The sequence below is a fragment of the Mastigoproctus giganteus genome, chromosome 5 (assembly GCF_048544385.1).
Source record: "Mastigoproctus giganteus isolate SK-2022 chromosome 5, ASM4854438v1, whole genome shotgun sequence".
NCBI classification, from domain to species: domain Eukaryota; kingdom Metazoa; phylum Arthropoda; class Arachnida; order Uropygi; family Thelyphonidae; genus Mastigoproctus; species Mastigoproctus giganteus.
In genome coordinates, this window is record NC_143579.1 from 118,000,687 (window position 1) to 118,022,012 (window position 21,326).

Consider the following 21,326-nt stretch of genomic DNA (forward strand, 5'->3'; position numbering starts at 1 on the left):
TATCACAATCAAGGGTTAATTTTTCTCAAAAAATGGGTCCCCTGCCACACTTGAAATCTAACTTTCCACTAGTTTTTTTCAATTAAAAATTTCCTAGAATATGAAACAGATCCATTTAGTGGTCACCGTGCTCACCCAAAGCAATATATAACTTTTTGGGAGATATGCACTTCTCCAGTGCAGTCCCTGAATGAAATGAATCAACCACTGCTATGAAAATAAATAGACAAACATATGCTGAAATGATCATACACGTTGAAATATTATCAAATTCTTGTGAGCAGCACAGGATGTCAAAAAGTGAAAACAGATAACAGATTGCTTTAGACCAGGGGTAGGGAACCTTTTTAGTACCAGGGGTGAATTGCAAGTGCATAAGAATCTGTGGGGGGTGAATCTTTGCTGAAAAAAATAAAGCATCTTAAATGCTTTAAATACCAAAACACCAAAGATGCCACAGTCATGTTTTAATTTTAATGAAACTTCTTACCTTGCACCTTAATGAGACGGTTAGCTCTGCTTTGCTTTTGAAAGCTCGGAAATATTAGATGGCACTGATGATGCTCAATTATTAGTTGGTTTGCAAGATTATCATCCGTCGAGCACGCAAGTGGTTTTTGGCTAAATTGAAGTCATAAATAAGTCTAGCACACAAGTAATTTTTGCTAAATTTAATATTGAGAAAAACTGCTCACATCAGGATTTATAAAATTCTGAAATTTCGATTTCAAAGCATTATCCAATTGTAAATGAACTAACTCTAGTTGCAAGGAATCAGGAATTTCAACTAGCATCACATCAAAAGGAGTTTCGCGCATTCTTAGTTTGATATCATGGTTTTGTAAATTACAACACTCTGCAGCATACTTCACTATTGATTCTGGTTTCAGTTCTTTCAGTGTTTGAAAATGTACTATGCAGTATTTTTTCAGTTGAGTTACGAGCAATTGGAGCATTGGATATTGACAAGAAGAGAGGAAAGAGAGGATCTTCTTGTATCATAAAGTTTGCCATTATCCACATACAAATATAGCCAAATGTGCTTTGCTATATCTGTTGTCTCATATACAGCTATGGAATAAAACACAAATTCTAACTTGTCTCAAGGATACTTAGATATCATTAGACATGTCTTTTATACAGTCAGAAACTGCCCTCCATGATAAACTAATATTCTCAAACAGTCTAACTTTTTTTGGAGTTAAAATTCATGCAACAGCAATCATATGCTCTTTAACAAACTCGCCTTCGAAGTGTGGGTTCAGTTTCTTCGCAATTAGTTCACACACTTCACTTTCTTGCGTTACGGATGTATTTTCATGAATAATATGTCTTTAGGAAATAGATTGCTGTTTGCATAAAGATTCTTTTAAAAATGTTAGCTGTCTAAACAGTCTCAGTTTTTCATATTCCTTATGCTTGGTCAAATAGTGGCGTTCAAGGTTGTACTTTTTATAAAATGCAACAGATTCTTTACAAACGAGAGAGACACTTTCCATTTACTTCCATGAAAAGATAATTATTCGTCCGTTTTTCATCAAAAAAGGACTTTCTCCTGCTGTTCTTCTTTTATTATTAGTCATTGCAGAAAGAGGTTACTTTTAAGTACTTTACAATATTGACTTGAAAAGTCAATATTACAAAGAAAATGCAAAGACAATGCAAAGAAAAACAGCAAAGAGTTCTTTACTTATGTAAACTCTAGAAGGAAGGGGATGAATCAGATTGGTCCACTTGATATCGATGGGTCAACTGATGATGATCCTGCTCAGGTAGCTAACAAACTAAATGAATATTTTGCATCGACATTCACACATGAGGAGTTATTCAGCGAGGGGGATGCCAGAGGTGTATTCAAATCTGGCGGTAAGCTAGAGAATCTTGTAATAACTGAGAGTAAAGTGGAGGAGAAATTGTTGAAGATAAACACAAGAAAGGCACCTGGAGTGGATGGGATCTATCCAGTTATATTAAAGGAGGCAGCAAAGGAAGTAAGCAAACCCTTAGCCATAATTATGAGAGCTTCCTTGGACTCAGGGGAGGAACCCACAGACTGGAGATGTGTAAATGTGACCCCGATTCTCAAAGGAGGATCAAAGGCTGACACAAGTAATTATAGACCTGTGAGTTTAACTTCTGGTCCAGGAAAATTAATGGAGGCACTGGTTAAAGAAGCACTGCAGGATCATCTAGACAAGACTTCAGTTATAGTTTGGACACAGCATGGTTTTGTTAAGGGGAAGTCTTGCCTGACCAATTTGATTGGATACTATGATACAGTCACAAAAGAACTGGATGCAGGGAATAACTTTGATATTATATACTTGGATCTTAGAAAGGCTTTTGATACTGTTGCACATGAAAGACTGCTGCACAAATTGGAGCAGTGTGGCATTGGAAGCAAATTGCTGCTATGGATAAAGGGGTGGTTGAGGGGGAGAAGACAGAGAGTGGTAATCAATGGACACTGCTCATCGTGGACTAATGTTATTAGTGGAGTCCCTCAGGGTTCAGTGTTGGGTCCATTATTGTTTTCTGTATTTATAAATGATATTGATGATGGAATATCAAGCTTAATGTCCAAGTTTGCGGACGATACGAAGGTTGGCAGGGTTGTCACAAGGACACTACTGACACTATGCTGCTGCAACAGGATCTGGAAAGGTTGAGCAGATGGGCTGAGAGGTAGCAAATGAAGTTTAACATTGACAAATGTAAAGTACTACATATGGGAAACAGCAACCCTAGAGCAACGTATCAACTCTGTGGTACTACACTGACAGTGGTAGAGAATGAAAGGGGACCTGGGGGTGGTTGTGCAGGCAGATATGAAGTTCTCTGAGCAGTGCAGATGGGCTGCAAGAGTAGCTCATGGTGTATTGTCAGTGATATATAGGAATTTTTCTAGCAGGGATAAGGAGGTGATTATTCCCTTGTATAAGGCAATGGTCAGGCCACACCTAGAGTACTGTATACAGGTCTGGAGGCCTAATTTCAAGAAGGACGTGGAGCTGCTGGAACGAGTACAGAGAAGGGCAACAAGATTAGTGAATGGAACAAAGGGGTGCTCTTACAAAGAAAGGCTTAAGTTTTGCAAATTACAGTGTCTGGAGACTAGGCACCAGCGAGGTGATCTGACAGAGGTGTATAAAGCCTTGAATGGTTTGAGCATGCTCAGTGCTGATGGGATTCTTCCTCTTGCTCAGAATTATCACCTGAGAGGGCATAAATTCAAATTGAGGAAAGACAGATGTATGATAGATGTGCGGAAATTTGCCTTTAGCCAGCGGGTGGTTGGTTGGTGGAACAGACTTCCATCCCTTGTCATGGAAGTTGATAGCCTAAATAAGTTTAAGGCTCAGCTGGACAGGTATTTCGAACGAACAGAGGGGTTAAGTGGAAGTGGTTTTTTTTGGCTGATGCTGCATAAGCTTGCTTTCTTGCATCAAATGCCTCTACTAATGCTAATGCTAATTACAATATTGACTTTACAATATTCAATAGAACTAAGCAAAAGAATCTTAAATAATGTCAGATTCAAAATTATTGCAATTAATTTGCAACGATGTGTAATGACGCAACGGACAGCCAACTAAGACAAAACTTAAATCAATGCTGACTATCCATCACCAATAACAAGGCCTAATATGACAGAGACAATGTGCTCAAGAATGGTTTTTTGGAGAGAAACAAATACTAGATGCTAACTGGCTGTAATAATGGTGACTATTACTTCATCAATTCATACATATTCCGACTCATGATTAATGTCACAAGCATTACAGCTAACAGAAATTTATTTATGGAGTGCTTAAAACAATTTATATTAAGTGACTTTTTTGCCTCAAATTATTATATGAGGGTGATTCATTATATAAACCTGTATATTGTGTCTGTAAATTGCACATGTTCTCCAGTCAATTTGCCTGTCTTTGCTGGACAAAAAAAAAAACAAAAAAACCCAGTTTCTGGGGGGAAAAACCTTGTTATCTACGCCCAAGACCGATTAACTCAGCCAAGGAGTGAAAAAAGCCCATTAAAGTTCTTCGCATCATTGAAGGGATTCGAAATTGGGCCTTTTCCACCTGATCTGGGCAGGACAGTGACAATACCACTGTGCTACCACGCAGACTTTTGTCCCATAAGGCTTATGCCATTTTAGAGGACTTTGTCAGGGGGACAGTTTCAAATTTGACTGGGGGCGAAATTTCACCCGTGAGCGAGAAGTTCTCCACCCCTGCATTAGACCTTCATTTCTGGTCTTAAATAGATCAGAATTTTCTGATCGAAAATTCAACAATAATTCAATTATTGTTGAATTTTCAAGAGCCAAACTAAAGCAAAAACATTTTTTGAAAAGTACTGCTATTATTATTGGTAAATTTTTTTAAACAGCAGTATCTTTTAAAAGTTATTGCTGGTAAATTTCATTTACACACAAAAAAATGCAAATGTATCTCCTATTCAGAAGAGTAGTTGAAAGGATGAGGTGGGTAAATAAAGATCTACAAGTTTAATCTCTGTACCTGAGGAAATAATGGAATCAAGGATTAAAAAAGTAATGCAAAATCATCTTAATGAGTGGAGCCATAAGGCAATTACAATATGGATTTGTTAAATGGCAATCATGCTTCACCAATCTCATTAGCTACTATGTGGTTTTTACAAGGAACAGGATACAAAGAATAATTTTGACATCATTCTTATATTGATGATCATATACTTAGATTTCAATAAAGCCTTTAATACTGTACTACATGGACAATTGTTGTATAAATTAGGGACGAATTGCTGCTATGGATAAAGGGAAGATCAAGTGGTGATAGGAGATAAAGTGCATATAAATAGCTACTGCTGTTCATGGAGTAATGTAATGAGTGAGGTTACACAGGAGCCAGTCTTAGCTCTTCTCTTTTTAATATTTATTAATGATACTGATATAGGTATTTGAAGATTTGTGTCTAAGATTGCTGATGATACTAAGGTGGGCACAGTGATCAATGAGAGTAATCAGAGTGTGCTACTTCAAGAGGATCTAAAAAAACTTGGCAAATGGACTGCAAAATGGCAAATGAGGTTTAACAGTGATAAATGCAAATTCTGCATTTGGATAGCACTATTCCCAGAATAACATACCATCTGTACAGTACCAAATTCAAGGCAGTAGAGTATGAAAAAGTCTACAGATAATTGTACAGCCTAACATGAAATTCTCTGAGCAGTGCAAACAAGTTACTAGAGCAGCCCATTGGGTTCTGTTAGTGATATATAGGAACTTCACCAGCAGGTACAGACATAATTATTCCATTATAGGTAGGCCATATGGTTAGGTAGGCCATATCTGGAATAATGCATACAAGTTTGGTAACCTCACTTTACGAAGAACATTGATCTGTTTTCTCTGCCTCTTACCATAACCATCACTTTACCCATAGTAATAGCATTTGATCTAAATGTCATATGTGTGACAGTATCAGAACCTGTATTAAAATCTAATTGTTAAAGTTATTGCTGCTATCCAATTCTCTGCCAACAGTCTCATATAGCTAATAAAATCAGTTAGACATGATCTCTCCTTAACAAAGCCATGCTATGATTCCCTTTAATTTCATACCTGTCCAGATGATCTTGTTTTTTCATCCTTAATTAAGGAATCCATAATCTTCCCTGGCACAGAACTTTTCCAGATCCTGTTGCACTAGTGTACTATCGTTACTGTCATTAACAACCCTGCCAGCCTTCATATTGTCTGCAAACTTAGATACTAATCCTGATATACATCAATATCATTGATAAATACCGAAAACAACAATGGGCCCAACAGCAAACCATGGGGTACTCCACTAATAACATTAGTCCATGAAGAGCAGTGTCCATTGATAATCACTCTGTCTTCTCCCACCCAACCATCCTTTTATCCATTATAGCAACTTGCCCTTAATGCCATACTGCTCCAATTTGTGCAGTAATCTTCCATGTGCCACAGTATTTAATATCATAATATATGATATTAAAATCATTCTTTGCATCCAGTTCCTTTGTGATCACATCAGAGTATCCAATCAAATTTGTCAGCCAAGATTTCCCCTTATCTTAACAAACCCATGCTGTGTCTGAACTATAACTGCAGTCTTGTCTAGATGATCCTGCATCGCTTCTGTAACCAGTGACTCCATTATTTTCCCTGGAAAAGAAGTCAGACTAACAGGTCTGTAATTACCAGTGTCACCCTTTGATCCCCATTTGTGAATTGAAAATACATTTGCACATCTCCAGTCCGAGGGGAACTCCCCTTAGTCTAAGGATGCCTTCATAATTATGGCTAAGGGGTTTACTTACTTCCTTTGCTGCCTCTTTTAAATAACTGGATAGATCTCATCCACCCTATCATTATATTTAACTTCAACAATTTCTCCTACACTTTGCTCTCAGTTATTACAAAATCATTTAGTTCCCTGTAAGAGTTTGATACACTTCTCGCATTCCCCTCCTTGAATAACTCCTCATGGGTGAATGTAGATGCAAAATATTCATTGTTTATCAGCTACCTGAACATGATCATCAATAGTCAAACCATCTATGTTAAGTGGACTAATCTGATTCATCCCTTTCCTTCTAGAGTTTACATAAGTAAAGAACTCTTTGCTATTTTTCTTTGCATCCCTTGCCAAAGATTTCTAGTAATCTGATTTGATTGCAGACTAGTTTATATCTGCAATAGGGTTCTGCGTCACCTGATAATTTATATACATCCTATGCATTTCTCTTCTTTGCCACAAGCCTCATTAATTTATCTGACATCCATTTAGGCCTAAACCTTGAACAGTATTTCTTAGTTGGTATGAAAAGCCTAGTAGCCTACAAGATTAAGTCCATTTAGAATTCACCATTAGTAACATCATTAATTGATCCCACTGTACAGAATTTAAAAACTGTATGAGACCCCTGTAGTCACGTTTAATGAAAGCAAAAGTCCTTCCCTTTAGCCTTGATGATAATTACATCCTTAAGTAATTCCCACATCAGTACATTGTGATTACAGTCACCCAGTGGTTCCTTTATCTGCAAAGTCTTAATGCATGAATAATCACTGCTGATAATCAGATCAAGAGTATTACTCCCTCTGATTGCCTCCCAAACATGTTGCTGTAGAAAACAGTCATCCAGTAAATACACTAAAGGATTGCTACCGTGCAAGCGACCAATCCACAAGTTCCAGTCAATATCTGGAAAGTTAAAATCCCCCATTATAAGACATTCTGATTTACTGGCCCACTCTATTTCTCTGCACAAATGCTCATTATACTCATCAGATTCATTAGGCCTGTAACACACACCTACTGTCATTTTTCCTTTCCCAGTGCTTATGTCACACCAAACAGACTAACATTGCATTGTCCACCAACGTCAATTGGATGCACTTGCTTAGATTTTATGTGTTTCTTAACTAACAGAAATACCCCTTCTCCCTTCCTGTCCTGTCTATCCTTTCTGTACACATTGTACTCCCCAAATTCCAATTCTGCACTGCTTATATCTGTGTAACACCATGTCTCTGATATCCCAACAACATCTGACTTTGATGTCTTGACTAGCACTTCAAGCTCATCAAATTTATTAACTATAGCCAGGACTCACATAATGAGAGTTCAATTAACACGTTTTTCAGTTACTGCTATTTGAAAAAATTACACAAATTTTTTGCTTTACACGATGCAAATTTCCAGTTAACGCGATTTTTTTTTATGTAATAGTTGAAAAAGACTTGAATCGCGTGTTAAGCTTACCGTGTGTCGGACGGCCAATAAACAAACGTTTGCCTGCTGCCCGCCTCGGTGTGTTCCATCAATAATCGGAAGAAGATGTGTTACTTGTTTGTCTCCCGCTAATAAAGACAATGCAGACTCGCATTTAAAAATTCTAATTTTTAAATGCAATATGAAAGATGAAATCTTTCATATTGAAGAGAACTCAAACAAAAGGTTTGAGGTTCTCTGCGATATTTATTTCGCCAGGGCTCAGAGAAGGTTGTTGTCCACTATTGGAAATTGATTGATGAATAGAGAAAGTCAACCCTGTTCAAACAACTCGGTTCAAATATTTTCGTAAGAAATTGTTTCTTCATTATGTATTTTATGTCAGAGGTTCCCAAACTTTCTCGGTTCACGAAGCTCTTAGTGTCTCAGTAATTTTTTCACGGCGCACCTAGACCAAAAGTTGCTAACAGTTCCTTTTATTAAGTACTGTAGTTAGGTCCAAACAACTTAATAAGAGGTGTTGAAACAGACAGATGTTCAGTATCACTGTGTTTCCCTCAAAAATTTAAAATATTCTGCGGCGCACAGTTTGGGAACCACTGTTTTATGTAATAAACATTTAATTCCATAATTATTTTCATTATTTTTTACATGGTATACAGTTAAAAAGTTATTTAAAAGGTATTTTTAAAATTCTTTATGGACATTCCTGAAGATCAAAGACCAATTATAATTTTTCCTATTGATTATTATATTCAATTAACACATTTCCGTTTTGCGCAATGCACTCGCGGGACGAATTAATCACATTATTTGAGGTCAGCCTGTATACTCCTAGCATTGGGTACACGCAAGTATATATGCACCTGTTTCTACTGTTAGTTACCCTAACACAGCCCAAGTATTTATTTGTTCCACTATGACTCCCAGCAGTTCTGGAAATCTTCATTGCCTTGCTTTCCAGGCTGCTGCTCATTCTAATAGAAGCAACGCAAGAATCACTTTTGTCTATGGCTGTGGCCACTATTAACCTTTTATTCTGTGTATCCCCCCCCCCCACAAGCAGTTTTCCAACCCACCTAACACTGCCTCGATAGCATCAGCAAATATTCTTGCACTCTTTCTATTTAAGTGTACCTCATCCCTGTAGAAACAGTCTCTCCTGTCAACAAGCACAGACCAGGCTGAAAAAAATTCTACCCCTCGAGCCTTGCACAATCTCTCCAGGGCCGAATTAATAAAAGCACAGTTTCACTTGAAATTGTTGATGCTTCCTCGATAATACAAATCTTTGAATTATTTTCAATAATTTTACTAAAAATGTTTTCTTATTAATTCAGCAATAGGCTGTATGATTCTGATGGCCAAAAATCAAGAATCTAAATAGTAGTTCCCTAAATCGATTTCATTCTTAATTTGTAACTCTACTTCGTCCTCCATATCTGACATTATTGGTGTTTTTTACTAAGCTGTAAATTAAGTTGAAAATTTTGCTTGTTATGGCAATATTTTTTTCTGTAAGTTTATCAGTCATTGTAGTTAGAGATGCTTTTTTAAATTCATTTAAAATATTTATAACTCTCAAATGAGAGCTTAATTTGAAATGTTCCTTCATTTTTTTTTTCTCATTTGAGCTTGCTGAACTTTTTTTTTTTTTTTTTTAAGCAGTTCTAGATGCTTTAATAGCAAACTTGCAATCCCAAAGAAATGTGCAAAGACTTTCCTCCAGTGACCCTCAAATGTGACGTATTTGCACAGTGAGAACAGTCAAGTTTTTTGCTTTTAATTATCAACCATTATATTTCTTTAAAAAATATTGTGCCTGCTCGGAAGCCCAACAATCTGATACTAAATTTCTGCAATTATATAAATCCTCTTCCATTGCGGATACATTTTCAGATGATTCAACATTTAAGATGTTTTCATCACAAAAATTGTCACCTGCATTTTCAGAATTTAAACCACTACTAGAATTTCTGACTAATGATTTTGTTGTTTTATTGGAAAACCAATCACTAATATGCTTTTCTGGCATTTCATTATAAAGGGTAAATAATATTAAATAGAAAACTTTAATCTTACAACAGCCCAGTTAGTAAGCACCAAAATATCACATGCAATTTACTACAAACAAACAAATCAACTATGACTGGTCATGTTGAATTGTATAGCAAAACAGTTAAGCAAGCACAACTTTAACAAATTAATACAGGAAATAAAACTGACTCACTCACACTCTGTCTCTCCCCCCCCCCCGGAACACGACGAACTTCGGCAGTGATGACAACTGACTCGCATGCACATATCAGCATAAAGAACGAAACGTGCATGATTGACTCCTGTTGGTTAAAATAATAAAGTATATGTTTGTCTCAACTCTCGCACATCAAGATACGAACTTGAATGCGTTTCACAGCCTGCAACAAACAAGAAGCACATGTGCTATTATAGAAGCAGCTCTCTTGTTCCTTTGCATTTGAAGTTCATTTTATACACTATTATTTTCTACAGCATTTTATAAGATTAAGATTATTCGATTTTTATAAAATTTTGAAACAACCAGTTCGCAGATTACAAAAATTTTTAACAACTGGTTTGTGCAAACCATCCCCAGATCATTATTGTACATAATTAGATCTAACTATATATAATTAGATCACCCTGAAATTACTTATATATTTCAGGGTGACTACTCTTTTCACCTCTTTCAATTATGATATAAAAGATTTCCAAGTGGTACCACAAGCTTCTTCCCATTGAAATGTAGGATAGGATATTAACCTATCCTCAATATCATCCTATAGAGCTATTTAATTTTGAATATAATTTAACTAAAAATTTATAAAAATTTCTTCCTCCACCCTGAAGCCTAGAGGTCCAGCTTGCTTTCAAGATGTTAATTCCTCACTGCAATCAGCAATTAATCCTTAATATATGTTTACTCCCCAGATTTGAGTCTCCTTCAGTCCCATGATGGCAACTGTATACTAACCTATCAAACTTCATTGCACAACAGCTTACAATTCTCTTGGTGTAATAATTACAATTCACAATTATTAATCTACAATTCTCTCAGTGTAATAATTACAGCTGACATAATTTGTTTGTTTTTTTTACTCTTAGGTGGACCTTATCATCTATATAATTGACCGTGCAAGTTGAATTCTTATTCCAATTTTTATGTTTACTTTTTATTTATAGCATGTAGATTTATCGATTTCATTTGTGTTGCAAGTTTGCGTAGGAACATAAATTTTTCTAAATCAGCATGTAAATTGGCACTTCAAATTTGAGATGTCTCAAATTCTCAACAGAAATTAAAGAAAACACATTTTGCTGAAAGTAAGATGATTTTCAGTTCCATAGAAAGTTGACTGAAGAATGAAAAGGGTCATAAAAGAATTTGGTATAAATTAATTTAATAATGTGTATGTTTTTTTTTGTTTTTTTTATGTAAACCCCAAACACGAGAGGTGTTAGAACCTATAGTACTTAGTACCGTGCTTGAGTTGGAGGTTGAGAAGACGAAAGAAGATATTTGTTGACATTGGACTTGAACTTCTGTAGACTGTAATTTTCAGGAAATACGCAAGACGAAAGGTTGTTCCAGAAAACAGAAGTTGAATGAATAAACGAGGAAGGTGAAAAGTTGGTTCTGTGAGTTTGAAGTTGGACAGTAAATGGATGTTGGCTGGTGGCGGCACGTGTTCGCACTGTTTTGAAAGAGAGAGCAGGAATTATAGAACCCAATTCAGAAGAACAGTGCCCATAGAAGTATCTGTAGAAGAGGCATGCAGCAGAAACAGTATGTCAATGAGAAAGCGAGTGGAGAGACTCTGTTAGAGATGAATCATTAATTAACCTAACTGCCCTCTTCTGAATGGAATCAAGAATCCTGAGAGGGGTTTTGGGGGCACCACCCCAGATGTGGGAACAATATTCCATGGCAGGGCGGATTTGTGATTTGAACAGAGTGAACAGCTGTTTGGAAGAAAAGTAACGCCGAGAGCAAAAGAGAAACCCAAGTTTTTTTGATTCAGAAGGAGCAATATTTGTAATGTGCTTGTGCCCGGAGAGATTAGAAGTCAGGGTAATCCCCAAAAGAGATATATCATTTTGCCTAGAAATCGGAGTGACACTAAAGATAAGCATAGGAGTAGAAGAATCCTTTTTGCGAGATATAAGACAAGACTGAGTTTTAGAAGGGTTGAAATCAACTAAGTTGTCTCGGCCCCACTGGAGAATTACCTGAAGCTATGCATTTAAGGAATTGGTAGCAGATTTTCGAGAAGTTGAAGCTGATTGAGCAGGACAAGGTTTCTCAAAATGGAAAGTGGAATGCAATGTGCTATCATCGGCAAAACCATGGATAGGATTTCCGGTCAATGGAAGAAGGTCATTAATATACAAGAGGAAAAGAGTGGAGGAAAGAATTGAACCTTGGGGGACACAGTCATTAGTGGAGAAGTTAGAAGACCCTAACCATCACCCTCAGTGAGCGATCAAAGAGAAAACTGGATAACTAATTACTAAAAACAGTTGGCTAACCATAAGATGGAAGCTTGTTTAGAAGACCATTAAGCCAAACATGATCAAAAGCCTTTGAGATGTCAAGAGCAACTACTTGTGTTTCACCGAACCTTTCATTTCAATTAGTCCATAAATCGGTAACATAAGCCAGAATATCACCAGTAGATCGACACTGACGGAATCCATACTGGCGATCGTTGATCAGATGGAAGGTTTCTAGGTAGTTTAAGAGCTGGCGGTTAATTGATTTCTCCATTACTTTGGAAAGAGTAGAAGTAATTGCAATGGGATGATAATTGGATGGGAGGTATTTGTCACCCTTTTTAGGAACCGGCTGGATATGAGCAAATTTCCAAGCAGAAGGAAAAACACCTTTGAAATAAGAAAGTGAAAAAAGGCGGCAAAGAATAGGAGTACGTTCAGGAGCACAGGTTTTGAGAACAAGTGGAGAAATACCATCGGGACCTGGAGCTTTCTTAGCATCAAGATTCGTCAAAATCCCTCTGACAACCTCTTGACAGAAGACCACAGGAGGCATTGAATGGAGCGCGTTGGGAATGGTGCGAGGTGTTTTACCAAGATCATTAATACATGAGTTGGAAGAAAAATGGGATGCTAGCAGGTCAGCTTTATCCTTGGCTGAAGTGACAACAGAACCATCTGGTTTGGACAGAGATGGGAGCAGAGATGGGCAAAAGTTGTGGCCAATAGCTTTGATAAGAGACCAAAATGTTCAGCTACCATTAGGGCAAGAAGCAAGTTTTCTACTCTTAGCCTGTTCAAACTCTAGTTTGGACTGATTAATAACTGCTTTACAATTGTTGCAAGCTTTGGTGTAGGCAGAAAATGAAACTGAAGAATTAGAAACAAGCCAATTACAATATGCAACATTCTTCTCTTGAACAGCCTTAGCATATTTATTGGAAAACCAAGGTTTAGATAAAGGACAAGATTTTAAAGTGGAATGTGGGATAAAGGATTCCATTCCTGAAAGAATAATTTCACTGACATGATCTGAGCAAACGCTGACATCAGAAGTTTTGAAACAGTAATCTGACCAAGGAAAAGAAGAAAAGAAGTCTCGCAGGTCATCCCATTTTGCATTCTTGTAATGCCAAAAACACGAGGTTGGGAACAGCCATGAGATAAAGGAGCCATGGAGAAGAGACAATCACCAAGTTGTGATCTGAAGTGCGTAAAGGACCTCTCACTTCGACCGTGTACTTAGAAGGGTTGTTTGTGAAAAAAAGATCAAGCTTATTGGCTGTATGGTTAGGATTGTCCGGTATTCTTGTAGGTAAATGAACAATCTGTGCAAGGTCATTAATAATTGCAAAAGCCTCAGCATCTCAACCACCTGGGTCCGTGTGACTAGAAAACGGAAGCCAGCTGGAGTTGTGAACATTAAAATCACCAAGGAAAATTACCTCACTGTTAGGAACGTTGGAGTGGAGAAAGTCAAGTTGCAAAGACAGGAAGTCAAAGAGCTCCAAGTGATTAGTGGATTTGGGAGAACGGTAGAGACAACAGATGAATTTGACACAATGAGGTTGAGAGATTTTAAGCTAGAGAAGATCAAAGAGAGGAGATTCCGAATTGCCAAGTCTCTGACAAGGAATATCAGAACGGACATATGCACAAGTACCACCTTTGAGGCGAAAGGAATCATACAGCGAATAATTTGGGCATCTGAGATGAGCAGTAGTTGAATCAACCGATAACTGAGATTCTGTCAGAAAAAGTACATGGGGTTTGGCAGACAGCAAGTGGAAATGGACATCGTTAAGATTAGAAATGAGACCACATATAGTTGTGAAATGAATTAGGAAGTGCTTGGGAGGTTTAGATCTTTTCGCAGATAAGCTTGCTCTATTAGTTTGACAATTCATGGTGTATTCAATAGTAAGAAAAAGTGAGTGGGACGTGCTGTATGAAGTAATGAAATTTTTGGATATGGTGTACACATGGTAAGAATATACCCAGATCCTTGACATAACGTGGCCTCGACAATGCTCCCTGCATACACACAACTTGAACCCTCCAGTCACTATCTGGCAGAGTAAAGGTAGCAAGATTATACACTAGCTGATCCGGAAGCCTCCTAGAGAGTTACCAATAGGTTCAGTCCGGTGTACTAATAGCGGCCGGCCTGCGAACACTGTTTTAGAGCTGTACCCTCGAATTGTTTTTTTTTTTTTTTTTGGTAGTTGTTGGCGCATCGGCTTCTGTGGCCATAATGCACCTCCCAAGGTTTTTGCAGTACTTTGATCCAAGCCCGAGGCGGGAATCGAACCCGCGACCTTTGGGTTGCTAGGCAGGCACTTTACCCGCCCGGCTAGCCCGGTCGACCCCTCGAATTGTAAGGAATATTGGATATCGCCACGATGTTCATCATAATCTCAAAAGTCAATCATACTGCATGATGGAAGAGATAGGGAAGGGTTGACCGGAACTTAGCTCTAGAGACTAAACATGGGTTCCACCACCACTTCAAGCCTCGAATAAGCAAATTTGTGGTATTGCACTGGTTGACGAGAGTCATCTACCATCTAGTACTGCCAGGTAACATAGAGGGGCTGACTTCCTCCATGTGGTGTGGGTGGCACACCTCGACCCCTGCTTACGTTGGTTCGCACCTGGGTGGTCACCCACCATGTACTTGTGCATGGAAGTTATACCCAGAATTACTAACAGTCCCACCATCGTGAAGGTGCAAGTAGAGGATTTGGATGTCACAGACCATCCGGACTTCGCCGAAATTGGGTCCACTTGACTTGAGTGTCACCCGAATATTAGTTCCATCAGCGTTTTAGACTCCCGGGTAGTAAGTACAGCTTGTCTGGCATATCTGAGAGAATGTCTGTGACAACCTCAAGGACTATGTATGTATGTGTATATATATATATATGTGTGTGTGTGTGTGTGTGTGTGTATGTGTATATACTGTATGTGTATGTGTATATACTGTTTGTTTGTTGTTTGGTTTTTAGGAGCATTAGCAACTAAGGCCATGTTGCTCCGGGGATATGGGGTAGTCATTCCCTGACCTTTCCGCATCCTCCGTATTTGGTGGTCACAGGCTGGAACCCCGGTCTAATCAAGAAGAGTGTGCTACGCACTGCTGCCCCTGCCCACCTGGCTATGGAGGCGCCTGTGTATATACTGTATGTGTATATATGTGTATGTGTGTGTGTATATATATATATATATATATATATATATATATATATATATATATATATATATATATATATATAAAATGCTTAGGTAAGGTGAACAAATTTTCCAACTGCTGTTGCTGTTTAAGAGCTATTGGCGCAAAATCAGCTTAGGCTATAATGCACCTAGCCTAGGTAGGAGAATTTCATATATCAGCATTTTTCACTTTTGTGGTTTAGAATAAAGCCAAGATTCTGCTTTATAATCATGAAGCTTCTCTATAAATCAAACTATTAATTTTATGTTTTGGAAGTACCCAGTTAACTTAAGGAAGAAGAAGAAAACATCAGTAATATTTGGCCGGTTATCTAAAATTGTTTTGTGCATTCATTATTGTTTGAAAGGCTTTTAGACATTCTCTATGAAATTTTGAGCAGTTCACCATGAAATGATGTATTTCAAACTGCTAATTGTTGCCGGCACCCATGCATGCGGTTCCCCTCGCATGACCACCACATACCGGGCATTATTTTTTAATTTTTGTACTAACTTTTTCAACTGAAGAAAGGCAACCATGCCTGAAAGCTATCGATGTATGCTTATCTTAACTGTTTATTTTATCTGTCTTCAATTTTAATAAACCGTTCTAAGTTTTAAGAAGTGTAAAAATGGCTAAAAATTTACACTAAATTTTTACCCTCACATGACCACCACATACCGGGCATTATTTTTTAATTTTTGTACTAACTTTTTCAACTGAAGAAAGGCAACCATGCCTGAAAGCTATCGATGTATGCTTATTTTAACTGTTTATTTTATCTGTCTTCAATTTTAATAAAATTGAAAACAGATAAAATATAAACTTAAAACTGTTCTAAGTTTTAAGAAGTGTAAAAATGGCTAAATTTTAGAAACGGCTGAATAGTAGAAGAAATGCTAAAGAAACATTAGATTGAATGTTTCATCTAGTCTATTAGATCCGAGAAGAGATCTAATAGACTAACAGGCCGAAACTCTACGACTACGAAGACGGATAGAAAACATTGAAGAAAGAGAAGCAAGATTGGAAATGAGAAGATGGGCAAAACGCCATAGGACTAATCAAATAGAAGTATGAATAATCAACAAGCTGTAATTCATGTGGAAGAGCATGAATTTTCTTTTTTTTTTTTTAGGAGCATTAGCAACTAAGGCCATATTGCTCCGGGGATATGCAGTGGTCATTCCCTGACCTTTCCAAATCCTCCGTATATGGTGGTCACGGGCTCGAACCCCAGTCTATTCAAGAAGCGTGTGCTATGCACTGCTGCTCCTGCCCAGCTGGATACAGAGGTGCCAAAGAGCATAACATAGGAAATATCTGTTACCACTGTAAGTATTGCAATGCAAGATATTGGGGACGTGATTAAACACATCGAATGCACTAAATGCTGTCGTGATGGAAAGGTTTCACCAAATCCACTGTCTGAGACAGTGGGTCAAGTGAAACTCTATTCCTACTCTATTACGAGAGCTGGTTACAGGGGATACATGTGAAGCAAATAACTACAGAGAATATATACGAGAGTACAACTCAGCAATGGCATTCACATCAATGGGCAGAGAAAAGTATCAAGTTATAGAATTCTTATAGTACCGTGATAATAGACTAATATAAAAATATTGAAATGCTTAAAGTGCAGTACTCACCTTGAATATAATCTCCAATAGTTGTATGAAAAGACTGATGGCTAAATATAAGTGGAATGGTTAAGTTAATGCATTAAGGTGGGATGAGATTTAATTTAACGGAATTTTAAAATAAGGTCAAGGAAGCAGAAGTGCGCTACTTCGTCCCTGGTTGTCATAAAGTAGAAAGTAGTTGATCTGGAACATAAAGGAACTGATAATGCCAATAGTCATGATGACAGACTTTTGTTAAGTTATAACATCTTCGGTTGGCGGTGTTAAGTGAGAAGTAACGCATGCTGTATTTTAAGGAATTTTCTATACTCTCGTGATGCTCTTTGGAACACGTGGGAATCTCAGATGTGAGAGATTCCAAGCCAAGGAAAGGTGAAAGGGAAGTTTTGCGTTTAGGATGTTGAGATTAGTATTGTGTCGAAACCATTCGATAATGAGGGCTTCATATTGAAGAATTTTGTGGCTGGTTTTAAGTCTTATAATTGTGATAGCGGAGTCAATTAAAGGAGTGTGATTGTGGGTGTGGGCATGAATTGTGAGGTCTGTACTAGCTTGTCCCAATCTAAGACTATTATATAGTGGAAATATGCGCGAGTGTTGGAAGTTTTGGTAGAACCAAACTTGGTAGTAATACTACCAATATAATAGGCATCACAGTTTAGTTGACATTTAATCAAGTAAATTATATTATTCAAATCGTTGGTTGGGTATTTGTGTGTATCTTTGTAAGTGTTGAATAAGGATCCGAGTTTATTATAAGGTGAAAAAATAACGGAGATATCAGTACCTGTAAACACATGGCGGAATTGTCCGGCAAGTTCATTATGGTATGGGCGGATGATGTGTATATTTGCATTGGTGGTGGGTTTTGGTGGATTGTTAATTTTACTTTTGGTGGTGGAAATAGTGTGCTGAATGAGTTGGGTTGGGTAGTTCCTAGCTGTAAATTTTTCCGTGAGGTATTGAAGTTCATTAGTCAAGTCATTTTGTGAGGCGCTATATTTGAGGGCATTATGTATTTGGTTGTATAAAACCACTTTTTTTTGTGCAGAGGGGGTGGTGCGAAGCAAAATGTAGGCATTTGCCTGTATGTGTATTTTTTCTGAAAATCTTTGTACCTAGTTTGGTACCTGTTTTGTAAACAGTGAGGTTGAGAAAATTAATTTGGTTGTTGGTTTCAATTTCAAGAGTGAGTTTTAACCTATCATGTGTTGAATTAAATTTTAAAAAGAGACTGTCTATAGTGGACCTATTCCCTATTATGAGTATATCATCAGCGTAATGGGTGTATAATTTTATTTCTGGAGGGAAGGGTTGTAAGATTTGGTTCTCTATTGTGGCTAGATAAATTTCTGACAGGGGGGTAGAAATACCTAAACCCATGGGTAAACCGAATATTTGTTGGAAAATTTTATTATTGAATCTGAAATATCGGGCGGCTAGTAAAAGTGAAGTGAGTTCAAGGATGTTATTAATGGAAAGAGAGGTACGTTTTGTCAAAGTGTTATCTGTTGTTAAGAATTTCCTTAAAGCCTGTAAAGTGTATGGGATATGCACATTAGTATATAGAGATATTACGTGAAATGATGCTAGGATATCTCCATCAGAAATTGTAGTATTGCTTATTTTCTGAAAGGCCTGATTGGTGTTGCTGATTTTGAATTCTGAGAATCTGGTAAGAGGGGATATAATTTTAACTAAGTAGGTGGATAGGTTTGCAAACTTACTGAAAGAGATAACTGATCTTAATGGGTGGCCAGGTTTGTGTAGTTTGGTGATGCCAAACATGTGAGGAAGGATGTTGTTGCGGATTCCTATCTGTTGCAGTGTGTATAAATTGATTTCTTTATTTTGTCTGAGTTTTCTTAAGATTAAATCTAGTTTATTTTTAAGTTTTGTGATATTATGATTGTTATCAATTTTATATGTGTTTTGGTCGGCTAAAATTTGTTCCATTTTCTGAATGTAAGTGTTTTTGTCTATGTTGACAATTGTGTCTCCTTTATCCGCTTTTTGTATAATAACATCTGAAATTTTGCTTAATTTTTGTATATCTAGGAATTGTTGCTTTTTAACATTAGATTGGGAGGAAAGTTTGGAGTTTATTATGCTATTGGTTTGGTGTATTATTCGTCATTTTTTGGGATGATGTTCTAGTTTAGATTGGAGTTCTATTATACAGTCCATGATGGGATAGTGTTGATCTTTTATGGTAAAGTTGAAGCCATATTCTAAACCGGTAAGTTCAGTTGGGGTGAAGGATTTTGAAGAGATGTTGACGGTAGAAATTTTTGGTTGGGATCCTAATGTAAGTGTATGCCATTTCTTGATGTGTCTTTGTTCTACATTATGGATGGCTGCGTTAATGTGTATATCGTTAAGATTGGAGTACCCTGTCCAGGTTTGGAGTGACACTTACCTTTTAAGGACTGTATAATAGAACTCCAATCTAAACTAGAACATCATCCCGAAAAATGGCGAATAATACACCAAACCAATAGCATAATGAACTCCAAACTTTCCTCCCAATCTAATGTTAAAAAGCAACAATTCCTAGATATACAAAAATTAAGCAAAATTTCAGATGTTATTATACAAAAAGTGGATAAAGGAGACACAACTGTCAACATAGACAAAAACACTTACATTCAGAAAATGGAACAAATTTTAGCCGACCAAAACATACATAAAATTGATAACAATCATGATATCACAAAACTTAAAAATAAACTAGATTTAATCCTAAGAAAACTCAGACAAAATAAAGAAATCAATTTATACACACTACAACAGATAGGAAGCCACAACAGCATCCTTCCTCACATGTTTGGCATCACCAAACTACACAAACCTGGCCACCCATTAAGACCAATTATCTCTTTCAGTAAGTCAGCTTTTGCAAACCTATCCACCTACTTAGTTAAAATTATATCCCCTTACCAGATTCTCAGAATTCAAAATCAGCAACACCAATCAGGCCTTTCAGAAAATAAGCAGTATTACAATTTCTGATGGAGATATCCTAGCATCATTTCACGTAATATCTCTATATACTAACGTGCGTATCCCATACACTTTACAGGCTTTAAGGAAATTCTTAACAACAGATAACACTTTGACAAAAACACGTACCTCTCTTTCCATTAATAACATCCCCTTGAACTCACTTCACTTTTACTAAATGCCTGATATTTCAGATTCAATAATAAAATTTTCCAACAAATATTCGGTTTACCCATGGGTTTAGGTATTTCCACCCCCACCCCCACCCCATCAGAAATTTACCTAGCCACAATAGAGAACCAAATCTTACAACCCTTCCCTCCAGAAATAAAATTATACACCCGTTACGCTGATGATATACTCATAATAGGCAATAGGTCCACTATGGACAATCTCTTTTTAAAATTTAATTCAACACATGATAGGTTAAAACTCACTCTTGAAATTGAAACCAACAACCAAATTAATTTTCTCAACCTCACTGTTTACAAAACAGGTACCAAACTAGGTACAAAGATTTTCAGAAAAAATACACATACAGGCAAATACCTACATTTTGCTTTGCACCACCCCCTCTGCACAAAAAAAAGCGGTTTTATACAACCAAATACAGCCGACCGGGCTAGCCAGGTAGGTAAAGTGCCTGCCTGGCAACCCAAAGGTTGCAGGTTCGATTCCCGCCTCGGGCTTGGATCAAAGTACTAGTGCAAAAATCTTGAGAGGTGTATTATGGCCACAGAAGCCTATGCACCAACAACTACCAAAAAAAAAAAAAATTTTTTTTTTTTTTTTTTCGTCAAATGGCTTTGACACAATACTAATCGTCGACTGGGCTAGCCAGGTGGGTAAAGTGCCTGCCTAGCAACCCAAAGGTTGTGGGTTCGAATCCCGCCTCAGGCTTGGATCAGAGTACTGCAAAAACCTTGGGAGGTGCACTATGGCCATAGAAGCCGATGTGCCAAAAAGTAACTAAAAAAACAAACATAAACAATACTAATCTCAACATCCTAAATGCAAAACTTGCCTTTCACCTTTCCTCAGCTTGGAAACTCTCACATCTGAGATTCCCACGTGTTCCAAAGAGCATCACGAGAGTATAGAAAATTCCTTAAAATACAGCACGCGTTACTTCTCACTTAACACCTCCAACTGAAGACGTTATAACTTAACGAAAGTCTGTCATCACGACCATTG

At 37.3% G+C, this 21,326-nt stretch overlaps 1 protein-coding gene across 1 annotated transcript in view; it reads right to left on the reverse strand.

The window, feature by feature from the left end:
• Nucleotides 1-21,326, reverse strand: part of abs (ATP-dependent RNA helicase abstrakt) — a 191,103-nt gene that overhangs the window by 161,605 nt on the left and 8,172 nt on the right. The gene's annotated exons all lie outside the window — the stretch shown is intronic.